Source organism: Thermobia domestica, chromosome 2 (assembly GCF_964235325.1).
Source record: "Thermobia domestica chromosome 2, izTheDome1.hap1.1, whole genome shotgun sequence".
Lineage (NCBI taxonomy): Eukaryota > Metazoa > Arthropoda > Insecta > Zygentoma > Lepismatidae > Thermobia > Thermobia domestica.
In genome coordinates this window covers 219,853,539-219,879,868 of record NC_137455.1, presented here as the reverse complement: position 1 = coordinate 219,879,868, position 26,330 = coordinate 219,853,539, and the positions used below count along the sequence as shown (strand labels likewise).

The following is a 26,330-nucleotide window of genomic DNA, read 5'->3' as shown; positions in this document are numbered from 1 at the left end:
GTAAGTAGTTCAGTGTTCAGTAAAGTACATGGAACTATTAATTTTCTTTATAAGTTTTTAAGCTTTCCTTATGTTATAATTGCTTTCCCACCAAATATCAAGTTGTTTTCTCAACCTGCTCAAAGCAAGTGTTACGGCAATTTAATTCAAGGTAACCAAAAAAGTTCTTGACGTTTCTGACGTCCCATTGATCACGCGCTCACAGAAAGGAAACGGAGGGATGTACGTGCCTGCCAAGCGATCAGTATATAGTCTGACCATCGATCTTCAGTAATACAGGCATATTGTGCGTACACAGCAGTCATAGTTCGTGCAGTGTTAAATAGAAATGGAGGTATCGAAGCAGCTTGTTCGTGTGTATTTGTTGTATGATTGTAAAGTGAACCTGTGAGCTGCAATATCAAGTCGCTGCAAATGCCACGCATTTGAGGAGAATGACCTGAACAGACACACAGCCAGACATTGGTTACAAAAATTCCTTTCGGATGAGTCTCGCAGTGGGCGGCCACATAATGTTGGATGGCGAGAGCCTGAAAGCAGTCTGATCGAAGAGGAGAGTGATCTAACGTGTTATGAACTCTCAGAAAGATTCCATGTTTCCGCTGAAACACTCATACTGGACCTGGATGGGAAGGAAAGTTATATAAGTTAAGCAGATGGGTACCCCACATATTGTCGGCAGTCAACAAGGAACAACGAGTGACAGCCTGATTGTCCTTGCACACTCGGCACCAGAATACACCCATTTTTGATCGCTTGCTCATTGGTAACAAAAAGTGGGTTCTCTATGACCCTCCGAGACATTCGTTGTCGCCACGTGCTCGTGTCCCTCACTCTCAAAACTACCTCTGCACCCACAAGTGGTCATGCTCTCTAAGTGGTGGAGTTATCGGCAACTGGTGCACATGAGCTTATTCCACTTGGTCAGAGAGTCATGCTGACCTCAACTCTCAACAGTTGCAAAGGATGCACTGTGCATTTGCTAAGGATGCGCACGAGTCGAGACATGTCTCGAATCTCTATTCGACTCGACTCGTATTCGAGTCGAGACACACTTTGTAAAATTCGAGAGGAGTCGAGACTGCTCGTAAAAATCTCGACTCGAATGTCTCGAAAACCTTTCTATAATTTTTAATATTATTTGGAAGAAAGTATTCACTCAAAAACAGCCTTGAAAACAATTCAAGCATTTCTTACTTTAAAAAGATACAGAACGCATAAACTTATTAGTTAACTATGGGCCTTCGTAACAGACGATCCATCCATGTGCGAATGTTAACATCACGACATCGTCAACTACGACTGAAATGAACACATGACCATCGCCACTGAATCTTGGCGCAGTGGCAGAGCGTTGCATTTGCTGATGAATCCCGATACCTTCTTCATCATGACGATAGGACGGTGCGAATTTGTCATGTTCCAAGGGAACAGCTACTTGACACCTGTACTGTGGAACGGAAACAAGCTGGCGGCGGCTTAATTATGGTCCGGTGAACATTCACGTGAACATGCACGTGTCTAGTGGGGCTCAAGCAAGGCACCATGGCATTTTTCGACAAGATAATGCACCATGTCCGTGCCAAAGGTGGATATACTGACAATTAGGTAGGCAGTCATAACGTTCTGGCTGACGTGTGTGTATACTTTAACTCGATTCGATTTTGTCTCGCTTCGAATTTCGAGATGTCTTGTCTCGAATTCGAGTCAAGTCGAGAAAGAAACTGTCGAGTCGAGACAGAAACATATGGAATATATATACAGGCACGGATCCCAGGGGAGCTATAGGTGCTATAGCATTTCCCTTGAAGCTCAGGCATGCACTGGATAAAATTGGCTTCAATCCTGCTTTACACTGGATAAAGCGGCAAACTATAGTTTAGCCCCTCCCTTGATCATATCCTGGTCCGCCACTATATATATATATGTATGTATGTATGTCTTCCCTATTGCTTCTCAGACTTATCAATCCCATTTTCATTTGCTAGTGTCTACTCAAACACACAAAGAACGTCTCCATATTAGTTGTTATCAGGGGGGTTGACCCACGGCATCATTCTTGACTTCTGCCTTTTCTAAATAAGAGCTCCCTCGTGGCTAAGCGGTTAGCGTACGCGCCTGTGGCGTGGGAGACCCGGGTTTGATTCCCGGCGGGAGCTCATGTGGTTCGGATTCCACGTTAATCAGTAGGTCCACGTCTCATATAGCCTCGCTGCTGAAAAGGGACGCTAAACTAAAATCACCTCACCTCGCCTCACCTTTTCTAAATAAGCAGTAAGTTATGTGGCGATTCTAATGTCGAATATTTCACACCCTTTCGCTTACTGTGATTATCCTCATTCCACTCATTACAATTTATCATTGGTACCAATGAAAGATTATCGAAATTTTTGAGTAAACATTTCCGCAGAAAGATAGGTATTAAACCATCTATGCTTATTTCATTCATTCTTAAAGGGATTAACTTAAATTTAAATAATGCATCTCTTACAAATATCTAAATTGTATTTTTGGTATTAACATGCATTGAGGACTCGGAATTCACTGGAGATTTGGAGAGGGACAGAGTCTCCGCTAACCCCAAGTGGCAGACCTGCTAATAATACCGAACCTAGGGGGCTTCCGAGCTCGTTCGCGTGTTGTACTGTACTATACAAATGTCTATTTGGACGCATTTACGTCGTTCCTTCTTGATTTTGCAGCTTTCCCAAAATCAATATACGAGAAAGTGCTGAAAAGTATTTAGCTTACTTAAGAAAAACAAGTCGAAGTCAAAGTTTTATGGTGGATCATTCAACATAACCCCTTCCCTTCATTTCTTTTGCATTTGCTTCAGTTTATTTAATATCTCATAAAAGGAATCAATTGGTGCCAAACCATGCGTTTGCAGATGTAATTGCAATTGTTGTCTTTTCAGGTGTGTGTGCGTGTGTTTCTTTATTTCGGGCATAATGGGTAGTAGATGGGACTAGGGCAGATAAGTAGAATAGGTGATTCGAGGTATTAACCCGAACGTAGCCAATAGGTCCATTGGAACACTAAGGGGGATGCATTATCATAAAGGTAGAGAACTTTTCGGACAATTAGTCACATAATTTTTTTCTTCAAATTTGAGTGAAGCCTATTTAGTAATGATACATAGTTATCCCCTGTTATGGCGTTACCTTGTAGATAATCAACAAATATTACACCATTCTGCTTCTAGAAACCACGAGCAAGACCTTTGAACTTGAATTCTACATCCGAAATTTCTTTGGAGTGGATGAACCAAAGTGACGCCACTCATTTGATTGTTCTTTTATCTTTGAATCATGAAAATATCCATTTTTCACTCTCCGTGACAAAATGTGCAACAAAATTAGTGGCATTCTGCTTAAAGCAGTTCAAATGACTCTGCTGTCAAGCACCCTTGCATGCTTCTGATCTGCATGAAAACATGTGGGCATTCTCTTGCCGGAAAGTTTTCACATGTCAAGCTAATCACGAATAATGACATTAACGCGCTCACACGAGATGTCTAGGTCCTCTGCCAACTCTTTAGTAGAAACCCGTCGGTCTGACACGGGAGGGTCCCACAAGTTGTCGCTAAAATCTGATTGCCACATAGCGCATCTGACTGAGCATCTCGAGAAATGAAAATGAGCAAAATTTAAGGTGCTATGGACCAGAAGGGTAGGAGCTACTGGGCATCAAAATTTGAATATCCAAAAAATTATATCATGGAATTATGTACGTTTAAAGTAAATATCTTGAAAACCGTTAAAGCAATCAAAACAAAAGTTGCACAATATAATGAGAACAAAATGCCCTATAGAAGACCATAAACAGTGTTGCCATAGGTGAAGCAGTGTTGCCAACTCAGCAAAAAATATTTTGTTTGAAATAGCACCATATATAACTGTGCACATATATTATCACTAAACATAACAGTGAAGTCTAGTGGTACAGTGTTGCACACTATTGGAGCTACATGTGCTGAAAATATACAACAGAGAAGTCTGATATTTGGCAACAAAGGGTAATAAAGTAATGCACTAGAAACAATTGAAGATTTTGAACCATACTTCTGTATCCCTGATGAATAAGCAGACAACTCGCGAAAACAAAGTGATACACGCGAGGAAAGATACACATGTTTTCTAATTCTGTAAACTGGTTCTCGATTATCTTATCAATATTTGGAAGAGTATTTTCTCGGCTTCTGTCTTTCCTGATAAGTGACATATTCTTTTACTTCCTCTCCTACATACCATATAATTATGTTCGTACACTGTAATATTACCATATTCCTATTGGAAATATAATTATTTTATTACTATCTCATTTCGTTTCTAATCGGCCAGGATAGCCATGTGGTCTATAAGGCTAGACAACCAATATATTAGGCATCGCGGGTTCCAATCCCGCCTCGGACATTTTTTGTTATACTTTTCACCTTATATTTCATTGTAATCTTTCTCTTTCATAGTGATTCAGATCCCAATTTACACTTTTACATAGATTCCGAGCCAACACAGGAAGTAAAAATGGCATCACTCAATTTCGTTTTTCAAATGCATCAATATTTTGTAACACTGCTGACATGTTGCTATGTTATACTATCTGTGTTATGCATTTGAACTAAATTCTTAGTATGAGACCCAGATTCCTTTATTACCATCTGTTGCCACATATCATACTTCTCCATTGTACATTTTCATCACACGTAGCTCTAATTGTGTGCAACACTGTACTACTACACTTCACTGTTTTGTTTAGTGATAATAGTGCATTTAAAATCTGTGCACACTTGTATATAGTGCTATTTCAAACAAAATATTTTATGCTTAGTTGGCAACACTGCTTCACCTATGGCAACACTGTTTATTGTTTTCGATAGGGCATTGTGTTCTCATTATATTGTACAACTTTTGTTTTGATTGCTTTAACGGTTTTCAAAATATTTACTTTAAACGTACATAATTCCATGTTATAATTTTTTGGGTATTCAAATTTTGAAGCCCCCGGCAGGAGCTCATGTGGTTCGGATTCCACGTTAATCAGTAGGTCCACGTCTCATATAGCCTCGTTGCTGAAAGGGACGCTAAACTAAAAATCAATCAATCAAATTTTGAAGCCCTGTAGCTCCTATCTTTCTGGTCCATAGCACCTTAAATTTTGCTCATTTTCATTTCTCATGATGCTCTATCAGATGTGCTAGGTGGCAATCAGATTTTAGCGACAACTTGTGGGACCCTCCCGTGTGAGACAATTATTTCATGTATCTGTTCAGTTGATCCGAGCACTATCACTGAAGAGGACCCCTTAGGGTGAGGATTCATTCTCAGTGCCAAATTATCCTGTTCTAAAATTAACAATGGCATAGTACCGGGCATGAATCTCCATTGTTTGTAGTTCCTTATCATGGACTTCCCCTGGAGAAAAAGGAACTAGGTTACTGTTCTAGTTTCAGCATCATTCAATTCCACTTTCTAACCCGTCGTCTACAGTCCTCACTTGTAAAAAAAAAAAAAAAAAAAAAAAAAAAAAATCATTAGTACCAATGCTTTTATTCTGGGTCAGAAACGTATAGAAAAATGTAGCTTTTAAATAAATTTAAAAAAAATTGTTGAAATCGTACAATGAGAGGGGGACAAAGCTAAAAACTTGCAACCACCCCGTCGTATATATATATATATATATATATATATATATATATATATATATATATATATATATATATATATATATATATATAAATATTTGTTGTTTTCAGTATTTATTTTTAAACAGTGAGAGTGCAGGAATTATATATACTCTGCACTAATTCTAGGAGACTGTATTATCTGGTATAATAATAAACCTTTGTATTTGCTTACTCATGTACTAACAAATGTACTAACTCATCTGAAGACTCATTTTAGAGAAACGTAATATCGTCATTACATTATATTCCATGCAGAGTCAACCTACTCTGGACTTCTCTTACATACTTGTCTACAGTCCAGCTTTATATTCTCGTTCATTTTCTTTTATTTATACACTAAACACATTTCTGGGTACTGCCTGCGAGATTATACTTACATCGGAATTGCCAAAAACTAATATTGTAAAAAGTGGGAAAGGAAATAGAAAACGTTGGCCAATCCCTACATTTCAAGATACCGATCCACCATTAGAACTAAGAAAAATTCTGAAAAACTTTACTCATTAAGGCCGATCACTGCATTCGAACACAGGATCTCTCGAATGTAAAACCGAACTCTGAGCACTAGCCTACTTAGTTTCCATCTCCACAAAGCTGTATGTTTCTGCTTAGTGAATGGGTTAGTTATGCTGCTACAAAGTTAAGAAAAATTTGTACGAGTAATCAATTTTTATATTTCTATGCTCTTTTCTGTTCTTAAAGTAGTTTTGAAAACGCAAGGAAAAGTCCCTTTTTGTTATTCATTTTTTTAAGTGCTTGGATATTCCTTTCACGAGTGAGCTTGCAAGTGCTACATTGATTTTCATGGAAAGCATGTTTAAGTTTCAAGGTCTAGCCAACTGTGTAAAACGAGACGTGTTCAATATATATATGTGGGCAATAAGACTGATAGTTAGAGAACTTCTGAACTTTCTACAATATCCATTTCAGGAATTCTCACGAACCCATCGTTTACTTATGTATAGACTATGCATTAAAAGTTGCTGAAGTACTTAGTAACAGTTAACAACGTTATCTGTAATCTACTTAACAGGGAGACCAAAGGTTAAACTTAACCTTTCTGATTATCGATAAATGTAGCGTCTTTCGTGTATAGCTTTACATCTTAGTATTTCGGTTACAAGAGTATCCTTTTGAAAACTTTATAGTCACAATATAAGTAAAACACAATGGATGAAAAGTTTAGGATGTTGCTGTAATTTCACGTGTGAGCTAAAATATGGAGAATAATTAATAAAGACTTGCAAACAAATTCTTTACAAAAAAATCTGTCCTTTTAAATAACATATCTTGCAGAAAACAGAAATTTACAAATATTCGCTGTATATTTTTATGAATGATTACAAGTAATACTTCTGTATAATTCCATTATGTTGCCATAACTTTTAAGAAGATATGTAACTGTAGATTTATTTAAGAACAAAGTTATTGTAGTAATATGATTCCATTTTCTTATGAAAAATTAATAGCAGCGAGTGGAAAACAATATCAGAAATACATCGACGCATGCCTAGATCCATAATCTTCTGTAAAGGCTAAATGAAAACATCCAATCATGATGACTGATCGTACAACTCTCAACTACTGACTATAACAAAGCAAGAAGCATTATGTTTGCTTGGTCCTAATAGTGTATTATTAATGAACATAGGCTACAATGTTGCCCTTTTTGTTACACCCAGTGTTATTATTAATAAATGTCCTCTCTTAAGCGTGTCCTCACCAACCTATAGAGGATTGATAAAAATATTTTTTTGTGTTAGCTAATCTCGGGATAGCAATATTATGTTTTAATATTAATTTGAACACATACAGGAAAAATAGCTTACTTAATTTCCGGGTAATGAATTAACTTCTGGGAGATCAGTTCCTTAACAGTTTTCAATTTTTAACAAGGTGCTGTGAACAAGTAAAGAAAAGAAAATAACCTAAGTTGTTGCATTTCTCTGTGGTGGCTCTGAATAATACTAAATATAATATAAGGAAAGAAGAAATAAATTCTATGATTTTCCAGATATTCTTTTCCTGTTCATAGGAATGAAACTATTATGTAATCTCAAAATACGAAGTTACATTTTTGTAATTAGAAATTTTAGAAAGTTAGAAATGAAGGAAATACCAAGAAATGAACGTTTAGACATCATGATCATGACGTGTTAATAACATATGTAATCAGTTGATAAGCGGATGTAGATGTTTATTCAAAGTCTCTGTTTCTTTCCTTTTCTTTTCTTTTTTCCTAAGAAATGCTTCACTTTTTAGAAAGGAGAAACTAGTAATATGATTTGATTTTAGCAGATTATATTATTATTATTATTATTATTATTATTATTATTATTATTATTATTATTATTATTATTATTATTATTATTATTATTATTATTATTATTATTCAGGTATGAACAAATAAATATCACTATAATTAAATGCTACACCGTTTAAGCACAAAATTTGGAGTATGCTTTGCTATAAATACAAAGAAAGTAAGATTCATGTTTTACAAAGATTAGAACCAGCTGTCATGGTCAATTGGGATTTAAGGCATTAGATTTGACAATCGCAATTACTGTATTGTCCTTACACAACTCACCTCATCATCATCCACTTCTCATAGCCTTCTTTAACCCAAAATGTTTAAACCCACGGGAAATGAAACTAAAAAATATCAGTCACTCACAGCAATTACAGATTGGAAAAATTTCGTCTACCATTCCGAACAAGTTGCTAGAATATTCCTAAGTATACATTGCTTAATATATGTTGTATACATCCTATCGCATTGAGACACGCTATTTTGGAGCATATTTAACTTATATAAATTAACAATAAATAAATATGAAAATGAAACAATCGTATTTATGTAGTAGATTACAATTATTTTCATAATTGTAATTATTCTATGTGGTGTAAATAACAATTACACCACATAAAATAATTTGTCATCACATACTTAATATATGATTATTCACGAAGTTATTACGAGGTGTAGTACTATTACAGTATCTTGTTTCTGGAAGTTCATTTATTTTATCTACATTGAATTGAGTTGAGTTGATTTTGAGTTTAAAGTCCCGTTCCGCTGCAAGGCTATATGAGACGTGGACCTACTTATTAACGTGGAATCCGAACCACATGAGCTTCCGCCGGGAATCGAACCCGGGTCTCCCACGCCAAAGACGCGTACGCTTATCTAAATTGAGTTTTATAATAACGTTTTTACTACTGTAGAGGTCATCAAAATTTGCATGCTTGTGATAGTGTAGTGTTCTTAATTTCCAACACCGAATAATAATAGCATTTGAGTAAAATACAACTTTACCTCGGGTTGCAACATTTTAACCTTGTGATATGACAGAATATGTGGAACAATGTCACCCTTCCGTTATTTGCATGGTACAAAATTTCAGCATTTCTTGTTCATTAGTTTAAATTTTACAAGGGCGTGTCAAGATATAAATGGTTCGCTATATATATATATATATATATATATATATATATATATATATATATATATATATATAATGCTATAGTGCCGTAGTGCCGGGAATTAAGATTCTGCGCCTACCTCTAAAGAAAAGTTTTCGAGTACTCTATATATTTCAAGTATATATCGCAAGCGGTGCATTGTTTGGCATATTTATACATAGTATCATGATCATAATATTCGACACTAAGGTACTGCAAATATGTATTGCCCCGTTTGTCTCACTTGGGTTATTTCTGTGGTAAAGACTCTAGAGTTACTGCAGTGTCCTTAGTTTGCATAGGGTGAACAGTAAATGTGATATTACATGTTTGCATTTAACTTAATATGTAGATTTTAAATATGTAATAACGTGACGTGTCTTGGTTTTGAAATCAACACAACTTTATGTTGGGTTGACAATATTGCTATTCTTCTGGTATTTACGAGTAGGTGCCGCTTCTGATATTTACGTATAGGAGCAACGCTTCGTGCCGATATCTGAATAGCACATTTCAGTGTTTGTGTATTTTTAAGGTTAAAACTTAAAGAGCGGTTCAATATTTATGGACACACACACGCACACACACACACACACACACATATATATATATATATATATATATATATATATATATATACTTAATAATGATATAACTAGTTGAAATGATGAAATGCACGTTCTTCGCACATAAAGAATATATATGTATAAAGTATTTATCCTTTCCTCACGATAGGATATACGTAAAGCATGAATTTAGTTTTAAATCTCATCGGCTTTACTCTTCATCTCATATGTTTCGTATCATTTTTACATGTAACCCTCTTTCTATACCATCCTATATCGATGTGGCTGAACTTTGACTTCAACGGTGTTGATTAATAATCTCAACAACCTAAAAAATATGGATTGGGCTCTAATATCAGTCAATTTTGATTATTTTTATACATCGTCCGCTCATACCTTCTCCTCTTCTTGCTGAAAATGTACTAAAACCTAAGTAAGTAAGAGTCCTTTCGTGTACGAAAGTAATCAAAACCAGTGAACCAATCTAGGGGGAAGTTAACCGTCAAACATATTTTTAGGTGTCATACCCTTTACTCCTCATCATTACTGAAAATGTCTTAGAAACATGTCATAGAAACATAAGGTAGGCCAAAGTTAATCCAGCGATCTATGAAGTTTGAGGATAAACATGGTTACATTAATTCTTATATGAATAGATGACGACCCCATTTTTCTTTTTAAAAAGGGAATTTAAAAAAAGCACTGGAAAACGGGTACTATTCTTTTCAGTGAAGAATTCGTGCACAAAACTTCATCTTCCTCAGCTGTGAGGATTGTGAGAACCTCTGATCTCTAATTCCTCTAATTGGGATATTCATTTTAAGCACTATAGCATGACAAAAATCCATATCAGGCTATAGTCCAATCATTTAATCATATACCGAAAACTATCAAAATTGATCGAGCGGTCTAAGAGGAATTTACGGACAAACATCGTTACATTAATTTATATATGCTCTTATATATAGAAGATACCCATTTAAAATAGTAACTTTCAAAATGGATTATGAATCTTATTATTTTAATGAAGAGTTTATATAACATGCTCCATCTTTTTAAGTTCAGAGGTCCATGAAAAACTCATTTTTTCCCATAAATTTTGCACCCTAGTTCCCTCCCTTCCTTAGGCCACGTATTTTAAACGAAGTAGCAAGATAAAAACACAACTTAGGCTATGGATCAATCATAAAAATCAAGGTCGGTCTAGCGGTTAAAAAGGAGTTGAGGGACAAAGATTGTTACATTCATTTATTCATTGCATATATGGTATATAGATAATACAGCCTTCGCACCTTCTTCAAACAGGAATTTTTGGAAACGCTGGATTTCAACAAGTTGGGATTACGGGAAAGCCTCAAATGAAATATTCTTCATATTGTATCAAAGTCGAATAATTTTTACGGAGGATACTTAGAACTTTCTTAAAAGTTGAGAAAGGGGTAATTATCTCTTCATTCTTGACTAACGTTAATTAAATTTTACAGGGAGTGAAAAACCTGAAAGAAAATATATTCCATGTCATCATAATCGATTTTCTTAAGAAGCCTGGAAGGTATTCATTTCCTCATTCTTGACTAATTTTAACTCAGTGTAATGGGGATGGAAATACGATCCATACGCCATCAAAATCGTTTTTAAAAAATCACCCTGAAAGATATGTTTTAGTCGGGAATGAAAGCTAAATTCAACTATCTTGATAGACTCTAGGCAAATTTCAATTTTAAACAATGAGGCAGATTTTGGAAACTCAAATAAAATATTTGCATTCTGTGTCAAAATCAAATACATCTGACGAAAATTATCGAGGAAAATCGTTTTCGTATCATGTTATTTAAATAAACTTCGAAGTTCGTGGAAACTTACTACATTTTATCCGCTCCAAGAAATTCAAACGGAAGCAGTAGGAATAAACGGAAACCCTAAAGAAAGTGTACACTATATGGTATAAAAACATAATAATTCGTACTGTTTGACAACAAATAGTGATTGAGTCAAATGGTAGAGTCTTGGTTATGCTCGCTTCAAATGTCACAGAAAAGAAAACTTAATACTTCATTAATTTCATGATTGTTTAGGAATGGAAACACAAAAGTAATTTTGTATCTAACTGAATGTGATGCATGTGATATATACTGTAACCTACAATAATTTCGGTTTGAGTCTCGAGCACCAAAACTATATGAGACTGTAAAATCGGTTCGAATTGTTATTCTTAAATACAACATCTTAATGAAGCTTAAGATGCATTCCTACTTTTTCCTTTCTTTTCAGATGTTTTTTACACGAGACTTGTCGATAGTGGGTTTAGATAAAATATTTAAATGAAAATATAAAAGGAAATTAATATTATCGTTATTTTTATTAGCATGTCAACAAATATTTTCTAAGCAACTTGGAAATATTTCTCAATGTAATTTCTTAGTCGTAAAAGTGAAGAAGTTAAATTTATGACGATCGCCTAAAATTGAATGTTAGTTAAGTTATTTACACTACACATGCAAAATGGACAACAAAAGAGCGGTACCTTTATGTATTTATTGATTTGCTGATAATATCGTCACTTTGCCATTTTATAACAGGTTGAGATTATCTGAAGTATAACAAAGAAACTCTACAGTTTACAAATGCAGTGCATAGTAAGAATTCCATCCAACAAATATATCAAATTGGGATATATATTGGGGTAGCAAGTTTAACCCTCCGTCGCAAAGGTGGTGTGTACCATGCCTCAGCCGTATTACTTACAGTTACAACTACTAGATGATTCCACGGGTTAGCCAAATAAAGGTGAAACAAAAGCATAAAAGTCAATAATATACTAGTAAAATCTTATAATATAAAAATGTGCTACAAATAAAGCCAAAGCTATTAGAGATGTTGGGTACAATACACCCCATCTTTGCAGTGGCGGTACGCAACTCTACCTTTATAACGGAGGGTTAAGTATAATTAATATGTAAAATAATATACGTATTGTACAGAGGTATGTAGATCATGAACAAAACTACATATGATTATGATTGTGAAAATATAAACTAAATATTTAGAAACATTTTAGAATAAATTATCAACACATTTGAACTTTATTGACAATCGTTTAATAGATAGTAGATGCATATCTTATATTCTCAACAAAGACTCATTTCCAAATAAACACTTATTTAATATTTTGTGATTAAGTGACTGTGATTTGTAGCAGGACAAATTATTGAAATATACTATAATAAAAATGATTCAAATTACCAAGTTGAAAGGAAATTATAAAATGTGAAGAAATACTAACAGATATTTTCTGATATCATACAAAACCAATCTGCGATGGAACATGGATCGAACATGGATGGAAATTTTCTTGAGAAACGCTTTTGTAATTAACCACCGTGATATTAGATATTTCCAATTAGGGAGTGTAAAATATAGATTATTATTTTGTTTCGTTCTATTTCTTCTTTCTTGTAGGACTACTTGTGTAGGGAGGTCACATAAAAATGCATAATTAAATTATTCCCCTCTGTAAGGTATCTGTCTTCTCCGCATATCGACTTTAAAGTATCTTTGAAATATTAGGTTTGTACAGATATCTAAAAAGAAAAAGAAAAGGAATTAATATAATCGGATAAAAGAATGAATTCTTTGAAATATTACTAGTCTAGAACAGTATGGATTAGCAGATTATGAAATATTATTATCTGGATGGAAGAATCAAATAGAACATTGCGAACATTGTGAAACAGTCACGCATTCTTTGTGTTATCAAGAGTATTAGTATCAAGTCACATAAATCCGTAAATTAATTCCAGCTAAACACACACACACACACACACACACACACACACACATATATATATATATATATATATATATATATATATAATGCTATAGTGCCGTAGTGCCGGGAATTAAGATTCTGCGCCTACCTCTAAAGAAAAGTTTTCGAGTACTCTATATATTTCAAGTATATATCGCAAGCGGTGCATTGTTTGGCATATTTATACATAGTATCATGATCATAATATTCGACACTAAGGTACTGCAAATATGTATTGCCCCGTTTGTCTCACTTGGGTTATTTCTGTGGTAAAGACTCTAGAGTTACTGCAGTGTCCTTAGTTTGCATAGGGTGAACAGTAAATGTGATATTACATGTTTGCATTTAACTTAATATGTAGATTTTAAATATGTAATAACGTGACGTGTCTTGGTTTTGAAATCAACACAACTTTATGTTGGGTTGACAATATTGCTATTCTTCTGGTATTTACGAGTAGGTGCCGCTTCTGATATTTACGTATAGGAGCAACGCTTCGTGCCGATATCTGAATAGCACATTTCAGTGTTTGTGTATTTTTAAGGTTAAAACTTAAAGAGCGGTTCAATATTTATGGACACACACACGCACACACACACACACACACACACATATATATATATATATATATATATATATATATATATATACTTAATAATGATATAACTAGTTGAAATGATGAAATGCACGTTCTTCGCACATAAAGAATATATATGTATAAAGTATTTATCCTTTCCTCACGATAGGATATACGTAAAGCATGAATTTAGTTTTAAATCTCATCGGCTTTACTCTTCATCTCATATGTTTCGTATCATTTTTACATGTAACCCTCTTTCTATACCATCCTATATCGATGTGGCTGAACTTTGACTTCAACGGTGTTGATTAATAATCTCAACAACCTAAAAAATATGGATTGGGCTCTAATATCAGTCAATTTTGATTATTTTTATACATCGTCCGCTCATACCTTCTCCTCTTCTTGCTGAAAATGTACTAAAACCTAAGTAAGTAAGAGTCCTTTCGTGTACGAAAGTAATCAAAACCAGTGAACCAATCTAGGGGGAAGTTAACCGTCAAACATATTTTTAGGTGTCATACCCTTTACTCCTCATCATTACTGAAAATGTCTTAGAAACATGTCATAGAAACATAAGGTAGGCCAAAGTTAATCCAGCGATCTATGAAGTTTGAGGATAAACATGGTTACATTAATTCTTATATGAATAGATGACGACCCCATTTTTCTTTTTAAAAAGGGAATTTAAAAAAAGCACTGGAAAACGGGTACTATTCTTTTCAGTGAAGAATTCGTGCACAAAACTTCATCTTCCTCAGCTGTGAGGATTGTGAGAACCTCTGATCTCTAATTCCTCTAATTGGGATATTCATTTTAAGCACTATAGCATGACAAAAATCCATATCAGGCTATAGTCCAATCATTTAATCATATACCGAAAACTATCAAAATTGATCGAGCGGTCTAAGAGGAATTTACGGACAAACATCGTTACATTAATTTATATATGCTCTTATATATAGAAGATACCCATTTAAAATAGTAACTTTCAAAATGGATTATGAATCTTATTATTTTAATGAAGAGTTTATATAACATGCTCCATCTTTTTAAGTTCAGAGGTCCATGAAAAACTCATTTTTTCCCATAAATTTTGCACCCTAGTTCCCTCCCTTCCTTAGGCCACGTATTTTAAACGAAGTAGCAAGATAAAAACACAACTTAGGCTATGGATCAATCATAAAAATCAAGGTCGGTCTAGCGGTTAAAAAGGAGTTGAGGGACAAAGATTGTTACATTCATTTATTCATTGCATATATGGTATATAGATAATACAGCCTTCGCACCTTCTTCAAACAGGAATTTTTGGAAACGCTGGATTTCAACAAGTTGGGATTACGGGAAAGCCTCAAATGAAATATTCTTCATATTGTATCAAAGTCGAATAATTTTTACGGAGGATACTTAGAACTTTCTTAAAAGTTGAGAAAGGGGTAATTATCTCTTCATTCTTGACTAACGTTAATTAAATTTTACAGGGAGTGAAAAACCTGAAAGAAAATATATTCCATGTCATCATAATCGATTTTCTTAAGAAGCCTGGAAGGTATTCATTTCCTCATTCTTGACTAATTTTAACTCAGTGTAATGGGGATGGAAATACGATCCATACGCCATCAAAATCGTTTTTAAAAAATCACCCTGAAAGATATGTTTTAGTCGGGAATGAAAGCTAAATTCAACTATCTTGATAGACTCTAGGCAAATTTCAATTTTAAACAATGAGGCAGATTTTGGAAACTCAAATAAAATATTTGCATTCTGTGTCAAAATCAAATACATCTGACGAAAATTATCGAGGAAAATCGTTTTCGTATCATGTTATTTAAATAAACTTCGAAGTTCGTGGAAACTTACTACATTTTATCCGCTCCAAGAAATTCAAACGGAAGCAGTAGGAATAAACGGAAACCCTAAAGAAAGTGTACACTATATGGTATAAAAACATAATAATTCGTACTGTTTGACAACAAATAGTGATTGAGTCAAATGGTAGAGTCTTGGTTATGCTCGCTTCAAATGTCACAGAAAAGAAAACTTAATACTTCATTAATTTCATGATTGTTTAGGAATGGAAACACAAAAGTAATTTTGTATCTAACTGAATGTGATGCATGTGATATATACTGTAACCTACAATAATTTCGGTTTGAGTCTCGAGCACCAAAACTATATGAGACTGTAAAATCGGTTCGAATTTTTATTCTTAAATACAACATCTTAATGAAGCTTAAGATGCATTCCTACTTTTTCCTTTCTTTTCAGATGTTTTTTACACGAGACTTGTCGATAGTGGGTTTAGATAAAATATTTAAATGAAAATATAAAAGGAAATTAATATTATCGTTATTTTTATTAGCATGTCAACAAATATTTTCTAAGCAACTTGGAAATATTTCTCAATGTAATTTCTTAGTCGTAAAAGTGAAGAAGTTAAATTTATGACGATCGCCTAAAATTGAATGTTAGTTAAGTTATTTACACTACACATGCAAAATGGACAACAAAAGAGCGGTACCTTTATGTATTTATTGATTTGCTGATAATATCGTCACTTTGCCATTTTATAACAGGTTGAGATTATCTGAAGTATAACAAAGAAACTCTACAGTTTACAAATGCAGTGCATAGTAAGAATTCCATCCAACAAATATATCAAATTGGGATATATATTGGGGTAGCAAGTTTAACCCTCCGTCGCAAAGGTGGTGTGTACCATGCCTCAGCCGTATTACTTACAGTTACAACTACTAGATGATTCCACGGGTTAGCCAAATAAAGGTGAAACAAAAGCATAAAAGTCAATAATATACTAGTAAAATCTTATAATATAAAAATGTGCTACAAATAAAGCCAAAGCTATTAGAGATGTTGGGTACAATACACCCCATCTTTGCAGTGGCGGTACGCAACTCTACCTTTATAACGGAGGGTTAAGTATAATTAATATGTAAAATAATATACGTATTGTACAGAGGTATGTAGATCATGAACAAAACTACATATGATTATGATTGTGAAAATATAAACTAAATATTTAGAAACATTTTAGAATAAATTATCAACACATTTGAACTTTATTGACAATCGTTTAATAGATAGTAGATGCATATCTTATATTCTCAACAAAGACTCATTTCCAAATAAACACTTATTTAATATTTTGTGATTAAGTGACTGTGATTTGTAGCAGGACAAATTATTGAAATATACTATAATAAAAATGATTCAAATTACCAAGTTGAAAGGAAATTATAAAATGTGAAGAAATACTAACAGATATTTTCTGATATCATACAAAACCAATCTGCGATGGAACATGGATCGAACATGGATGGAAATTTTCTTGAGAAACGCTTTTGTAATTAACCACCGTGATATTAGATATTTCCAATTAGGGAGTGTAAAATATAGATTATTATTTTGTTTCGTTCTATTTCTTCTTTCTTGTAGGACTACTTGTGTAGGGAGGTCACATAAAAATGCATAATTAAATTATTCCCCTCTGTAAGGTATCTGTCTTCTCCGCATATCGACTTTAAAGTATCTTTGAAATATTAGGTTTGTACAGATATCTAAAAAGAAAAAGAAAAGGAATTAATATAATCGGATAAAAGAATGAATTCTTTGAAATATTACTAGTCTAGAACAGTATGGATTAGCAGATTATGAAATATTATTATCTGGATGGAAGAATCAAATAGAACATTGCGAACATTGTGAAACAGTCACGCATTCTTTGTGTTATCAAGAGTATTAGTATCAAGTCACATAAATCCGTAAATTAATTCCAGCTAAACACACACACACACACATATATATATATATATATATATATATATATATATATATATATATATATATATATATATGGAGAATATATACCTTCACCCTCTCTACAGCTGTTGTTATTGATTTTTCGGAAAAATCTATAATCCCTTGCGGATACTGGATTCTATGCTATGCAGAGCGGATGCAGTAATATAGCACACGAAAAAAAGTAATTTACATCACAAAACAATGTATTCAACAAAAGGAAAAAAGTAATATCCAACGTTTTGTATTTGATTGTGACTTACACCAGACTTCGCTAAATTCTTGAGAAGAATTTATGGTAAAAGAAATATATTATCTTTTATTTACCTCAATAGAGTGATTCCAAATATACTGTATACAGATGAGTTGCTGGACTACTAACATCTTATTTGTGCTCGGTTTTACAGTCTAGTATTTATTTGTATAGTCATGTTTAACAATGTTTTTATTATTACAATCTCTTGGTAAGATATTTTGATGCTTTTTTGTAATGAAAGTACAAACAATTAAAGAAACTTGTATTTGTTTCACTTAAAACCAAACTATGGATAGCTGTTCGTGTGCTGAAGTTTTCAAGGGGATACGGAAGGAAAATATTCGTATCGCAATCAGAAAAAAAACTTTCCAGCTTCTTTCTGGTGACTCTATAAGCTTTCAGAATTTATTTTGTTCAATATTATAGTATCAATTAAAGGTGATAGTTAATAAACAAAAAATGTATGAAAAAGTACAAGTATTAGAAATGATCACAAAAAATTGAACTTTATTTCTTTTCGCGTAAACAAACGAAGTACAAGTGTCATCCGTCGATGGAGATGTGTAGAAGAACATTCATGTGTAGTATAAATCTTTGCTCGCTCGGAGAAAGAGTTAGTTGCGAGCAATCAGTTTTTCAGTGCACATGTGTAGTCAGCGTTGATTGGATTTGCAATATGTTTCAAATGATGGAACGGCTTGAGGAGCCCTTTTGCATTAAATTTTGCCAGACTTGGTGATATCGAGTTGTAGACAATTTGCAAGATCCAACAGGTATTCGGAACGATGCTATGAGTATTTCAACAATGAATGAGTTGTGCAACAAATTTGAAGTTGGTGGCATATCGGAGAGCAGTGAACCACATCCAGGTTGGCGCTCAAGGAGCCTAAATGAGACGATCGGGGTAACTGATAACTTTGGTCATGTAGAATCGTATCTCTGTTTGAGAACCTGCAACCAAGGTCAGAGCGAGCATTTGATCGGACCATTCAATTTTACCCAGAGATTTGTACTTGAAGAAAGTATCCGCGAAATTCACTCCCAAGAGTAAAATATCCATTGTGAAGTTTTCGAAAGTAGCAATTTACAGAGCATTATAGCGTTATTAATGAAATATGTAATTATGAAATATGAGCAAAATCACCTAGGGCATTTCTGAGAATATCGTCCGAAAAGAAAAGTCCCTAAAAATAGTCTACCTCTCCTACATTTTAAAGAATAGACGAGTTATACCATGTCATCAGGTTATTAATGAAACATGTATTTCCGAAAAATGAACAAAATTACCTGAATAATTTAAGAGAAAACCGTCCAAGAAACTCACCCCAAGAGTGAACTCCCCCTGTTTGGATTTTTTTTCTCGAAGAAATAACATGTATCACAGTATGGATTTATGAAATAAGAACAAAATCATTAGAACTGTTCTTGAGTAAATCAATTAAAAAAATACCTTTATACAACTACTCTTATTTTTATGCGTTTGAAAAAATCAATCCCACTGGAGCATCACATAAAACTGGAGTTCAATATGACTTCTCCTTCTGTTTCTGTTTCTTAAATTCAACAATTTAGTTGAAATATATTAAACGGTGTGGTCTGTAGCCGAATGTACTGTACATCAGGCCGAAGGAGCAAACAAACGGACAAGAGATCGAAAAATCACTTTTTCGGTATCTATAAACCATGGAACTTGTAAATCCATTGAAATCTCGAATTCGATTTTGTTTCCACGAACACTACACTTTCCCTTTCGTACACGAAAGCAGTCAGCAATGTAATAACATGTTCATTACGTAATCTGTTTTTATATTTAGAACAAGATTTTTTAAGAAAAGTTAACAGTAGCGATACAGAACAGAGGTTACCATAGTTTTGTTGTGGAAGAGAAGCAACAAATTATATATAATTCGCTGAAGCGATACTGTAACCTTTTATCTTAGTTTTTAGTTGAGCTTCAAGCAGAACTGTCCAACAGCTTAAGTTGAACGTTTACAATAAACGTTACAATAAAAAAATATATATATATTTTTAAATAGTGTTTCCCAAAACGAAAAGTGGATAATAAAGGATGAAGTTAAGTTTAAGCCTTGTGGAAATAAAAATAAAGGAAGTTGAATTTTTAGATAAGCTTGTAAAATTAATATTTGAGAGGAGTATAAAAATGAAATAAGTGGGATAAAATGCCTCAAGAAAAATCACACTAAACCTTGAAATTGTATTGCTGTATAGAGGATGCCATTTATATTGCAAGATTAATGGATAAAAGTGTATGGGGTATTTAACAAAAGTTTATTTGTGTTACTGTTATTTCTTACTCTATACTTGATATTCTAAAAGTACCATTTACAGAGTTCAACTTCACGATAACTACACATTAATCACGTCAAGTGTTCTAATTGCCTGGTAGTAAATCAGCAGGCACGTGTTGCTCCATTCAGAGTTATTGCACTGTTACTTTTCCAAGGAACCTGCGTTTTATCTGTCATTTCTAACGAGTCTACGTGAGAAATTGCGTACAAACTTTGGGTATGGTTGCGCATTATTTTTTTAGTGGAACCTTAAAATGTAGTCTTGGCAGAAAGTAGGTACTAAATGTTCACTTTAACAGTTAAGGTGATATTGATTAGAATAAAGACTTAATTTATGATTTACACTGAACAATATATTAAAGAAGAAGTCACATATTTTAGTTTTTTTTTTTTTTTAATTTGAGTAAAATTTAACTAGATAACATCATATAGTAGGTTATTATATTTCGTCATATTCTTCGTAAAGTAGATAATCTTTATTCTCTATTTTCTATTTATGATAAAATATTATTAAGAAGTGGATTATGTCTATGTATGAAATTCGAAGCTAGAAAAAAATTTGAAAAACTGGAACCGCCTCGCTTTTTGTCTAAGGATTTGACAAAGGCAATAAAATATCTACTAAATTCATCTTCCAAAATTAAATAAATAAAATGAAAAAAATCCTAATAAAATTGAACTCAAATAAGTTATTCTTCGTAAGTGCTCCAACGAATGTGAATACATGCTCCAAGAAATGTACTGTCGATTTACTACGTATAAATAAAATTGTTGAAACGTTGGCGAAATATATATATTGCGGGATAGTAACTCGAATTGTATTTAGGGGGCACGATGGCTCAGTGGTAGAGCTCTTACCTGTGGTGCGAGGGGTTCGTGGTTCGATTCCCAGCCAAGCAAGTTTTTAGTGGACAACATCGTATGTGTGCGGTTTCTCGCGGTACTCCGTTTCCTCCCACTTTCTCGTTTCACCAATTCTTCCATCAAAATTCAATTACCTTAATCACCATCTCCTTTAGACTAAAGGGCATAATGGTGCGACGTTAAACTAAAAGATTTCATTTTCGAATTATGTTGAAAATTATGTGCTTCCTTCGTTTTAATAATAATACAGAAACTGAAAATGTTATTATTATATTTTCATAATAATTATATAGAGCAAGGCATTGAATCATATTGTTTAATTTGCATACTCTAAGTAATCAATCAAAATCTGGAGGTTGAATTTTTAATTATTTTGTGTACAGAAGTGAAACATAGTACCGATAAGGACATTCACTTTTATCGAGGGAGAACCTTTATTTACAATTACAATTTTGCATACCAAACACTCGTATTCGTATATATATTGATAGACTCGAAGTGAAGTGAGTTAAATAACAAGGTAATGGGAAGTTATGGTATTGAAACCTAAATATTCGAATACTGGATTCTTCAGACCTTCATTACTCGAATATTCGAACAAAATTTTGTTGCTCGGATAACTATTCGAACAAAATTAGTTATTTATATAATTATTCGAATAGTTTATCGATAAATTTTTCCAATGTTTAAAATGAATATCTGAATATTCTAATTTTCGAATATTAGCAGAAAAAATATTGGAGTCATTATTCGAGTAACGAATGTCTAAATAATTATTTGAGTATTTTAACAGGACTAATAGAAAGTTCATAACAATGCAAGTGAATAGTGCATAACTTAATGATTTCGTAGACAAATGATGTAATGGGTGATATAATACTTACAACTAATACTTGGAGATATAATCAACAACAATTATTCTTTAACATATTAATAGCCCCCTTCGCTTTAATGGCTTATGTAAATCTGGGTTTTTCTTCTCATTCATTTCCACAACTAACTTCTTCCATTCTTCTCCATACTCACATATCTAGCTTCCCCAGTTGTTTTTCATTGCGTCGACACCTAGGTGATATACCACACGAAATACTCAATAAGTTGTTTCTGTTAATCTTCACTAACAAAATATTTTTTCCTTAAGTTGCCGTTTCTATCCTTATATTTCCCATTTGCATTCATCTGTGGTAATATGCACTAGCTAGGTACCTAAGTTAAACAACTAATTATTTTCCATATTCTATTCTTTGACATAGTTTTCTTCGTTGCATCAATACTCTTGTCGTCTTTTTAATATATTTTCTTCTTCACATCACTTCATTATTTTTATCTTATTATGTTAGTTCATGTTGTAGATTCCAGTGAAAGAACGTTATATGAAAAACTAGTCCTTAACTGTTCCATCCCTGTCCGAAATACGTCTTCACTGTGTTTTCCCTTCATTTTTCTTCTGAAAATATATTAAATAATATTGGAGGGAAATAACACAATGTTCAACTTCTTTTACAATGATCTGTATACTTGCCTGTTACTACCCTTATTATTTCATCCGTTTAGTCAGTTATATGTTTTTCTGTCAATCCGTCCATCACTCTGTCCCGATCTTTAGCATTCTACCAGAATTTCTAAGATAATAAACACAATGTGCACTTCTCTTTTTCGAGAAATTTAAATTATTTTAAGTAGAGTAATGGTGTATTTATGTTTTTTCCTTTCTATAATCTGAAGTGTTTTTCGTCAGTTTTTTTTCGCATTTGTTGTTGCAAATAGTCTTCCGTTTGACGTTTGCAGAACAATTTTCAACATTTGATATTATATTACTTTTCTGTACTTGTAATGTATTTACGATTTTCTTGCTATTCCAACATAAACATTACAGTTTTTAGAATTTTAATTGTTCGTGTTCGAATTTCAAATACGTATTATACTGGATATATAAAACTTTTCCCTCCTTCTTCACCCAAGTTCTTTATTAAGAGGTATGTTTCTACCTTAGTTACTTCTCCATTTTTCATGGTCTAAATTATTTGATTCAAGTCCATACTCAGTATCGCAAACTCTTTGTTGTGTTTACTTATCACGTTTTAAATACAAAGTCATAAATTTTGTACACATTCTTTCTGTCCACTTAAAAACGTAACGTGATAGAGAAGTTTTAGAAAAATGAGATTGTAAACTAAGACTGACAATATGTACAATTTATTTGCGTAAATCCCCTTCGTAGTGTCCTACTAATTGAATGCAGCGATCCCCAACAGTGATTTCACATGCGGAAGTTTTGCTGGAACCCCTATTTCTTGAGTGAGTGTCTTAGGAATTTTATTTGAATTTACAAGTACTTCCATAATATCAAACCTCTTCCCTTCAGTGGCACTTTCAACTTTGGAAACATACAAGTAGGCAGTGACCAAATCTAGAGAATAAGTATAGAGTTGGGACAGCATAGGAACTTGCAATTTAGCCAATGCAGTGATTGAGAAGATACGTTAACCAGGGATGTTATTTTGATGAAAGACAATTCTTGCACCGAATCTTTTCGGTCACTTTTAAATGGTTAATTATCTCTCCTTTTGGTGAGTATTCATGGTATTCAGTATATGTAGAATTAAAAAAAGAATCATCATCTTCACATTCAAACCACATTGTCTTGCACGTTCCGCGTGTGATCTTCTACACTTGCCCATAAAGTTGTTTTTAAGAGTTCATAGTTGTCTGAAGTCGATTTACCCGTTTTAGAGTATAATTTAATACACACATTCTGCTTCAGTTTTACCTGTACATTCGTTACAATTGTCGATCAAATCCGCTAACCGCTGGTGACACATTCTGAAGTACTCAGAAGTGCGTGAAGCACCACTGATTACAGATAGAGCGATACTCTTTTCAGGATCTCTCGAAAACAGAAGTCTTATCTTCCGCATTCCGGTTCGTCTGGCCACTATGAGACCTCTGAAAGTAGCGGCTTCTTTCTTAAAAACTTCCAATCATATCTCGTATTTTACGTCTCACTATCTTTCTATTGTCGTTTTCTACTTTCGCATTTATACATTTATTCGATATGTAACTTTATAATACGAGTGTTTGTAATTCTTGTGTCTCTTTTTGGATTTACTTCTACAGGATGTATGTAACGCTGCTGAAAAGGACGCTAAACTCAAAATCAAGTCAACTCAAAAGTCGGGAGCTAATTCCTGACACCGAGATAAGAAAAATGTCCTCTGAACGTGTAGCACTGGGTGTATGGGCAGAGTTTGCTATTGCCGAGAGCCTGGGAATAGTAACTTTTGAAGCGATAGGTAACGACCTGGAGAGAGAGACAAACGTATATTCGTTCGGCACATCACGGGAGATGTTTAAGGTGTCCACCATGGAACGCAAGGAATGCATGACAACACTGGATTGGCGAACCCATTCTAAAATATCTGGGTCATGGCGTATGGTGTTACAAGTTTTATGGATACTCTATTTCAAGTCATTGACATTGTTGACAGGAGTAGCATACTCAATACATTTCATGTGTCACCACAGATAAAACTCCATTGGATTCAGATATCGAGACCAGACAGGCCAATGCACCAGACCACCACGCCCGATCTAACGTCTTTGAAAGTTGTTGTTCAATCATCAGCGGATATTCACACTGAAGTGCGCGGAAGTCCCATCATGAATGTACCACATGTTGCAATATAAAGATTGAGGGCCCAATTCTTTTGTTTCCAGCTCACACAGACCGTGTTGTCCAGGTGCATCCGAAGGGGGAGATAGGTAATCGGGTAGAGTGTATAAAACGTTACATTCTCACATATCCAGTACCAGGAACTGGGTCTGTTCCACAGGTGTCAGTATTTATCGGGATTGCAACATACTGGCGGAGATTAAGCTTCCGCCATTCTCCGAAATGAGCAACTAACTCGTGCCATTGAATCTGGGAGAGTACGTGCGACCTCGTTATGGACTCATCGAGGTAGATAGTAAAAACTGCCGCCTCTACTGGGGAAATGAGACTTCGGCTATTTTCTGAATGGGGAACTAGATAGTGCTCTCGAATCCAGGAGATAAGACTACGTGGTACACCAACACTTATTAATTTATGTGTCCAGGGGATGGATCCAATGTCCCACCGGTACGATGTTTTAAGTATAGATATCAAAGAGTGTTTTGTGCATGCTCTTGTGTGCGGGATGGGATACATGTATTATAACGCACCCGTATCTCAAGAGGAAGAGAGGCAGTGGAAATTAATTCGTCCAGGTTCTTCTAGCGCCTGATTGGGTGGAGGATCCACACCCCTTCTAGGGGAGTCGCCGCTCACAAATGACCATTGTCCTTAAAGGGCAAGAGCCGTTGAGTCTGGTAATGTACGATGTACTTCTTTCGTAAATAGAAGAAATTCCGTATTGCTTGAACGGCCCTACCGAGGTAGGGTGTAGTGGTCCCTCCCAATGGTGGCCTATACGTGTCATTTGGCTCTGAAGTTAACTTAGCTATCAACATGTACGTGGTACCTAAACACGCAAAACATACGCAGCTCGGTATTGCTTGGGCGAGCCAGCAGGGAAGGCCCAGCTCCCAAATGAACATGTCAGCTCGCAGACGGTCTACATCAGTCACTGGCTCTGGTAATGTATGGTGTGCCTGAACCATAATTAGAGAAAGCCGCGTATTGCTTGGATCTACCGGGAGGAGAATGTCAGCCCTCTCCTGCTTACTGTCTGCAAGGAAACCGGATGGTATTGGGGAAAAGTGTATTCCTATACCAGGTATCTGAGTGAAGGTTTCTGATACCAATAGAGGGAAGGATACTTCACAGAATATAAGGGCTGGCATCAAACTCAAATGATGACTTAACAAGTACCATTGGATCCGAGATGAGCTATGGGTGTATCTCGACAAGTGTGGGGTACCTTTATGCGGAAGGCGGTAGCCGGTGAACGTATAGAGATAGACAGAGCCGGGATTGAACAAGCTGTCTCGATCATT

General features: G+C 34.3%; 1 protein-coding gene across 1 annotated transcript in view; it reads left to right on the top strand.

The window, feature by feature from the left end:
- Window positions 1-26,330, top strand: part of LOC145678378 (limbic system-associated membrane protein-like) — an 869,469-nt gene that overhangs the window by 11,773 nt on the left and 831,366 nt on the right. The window lies entirely within an intron of this gene.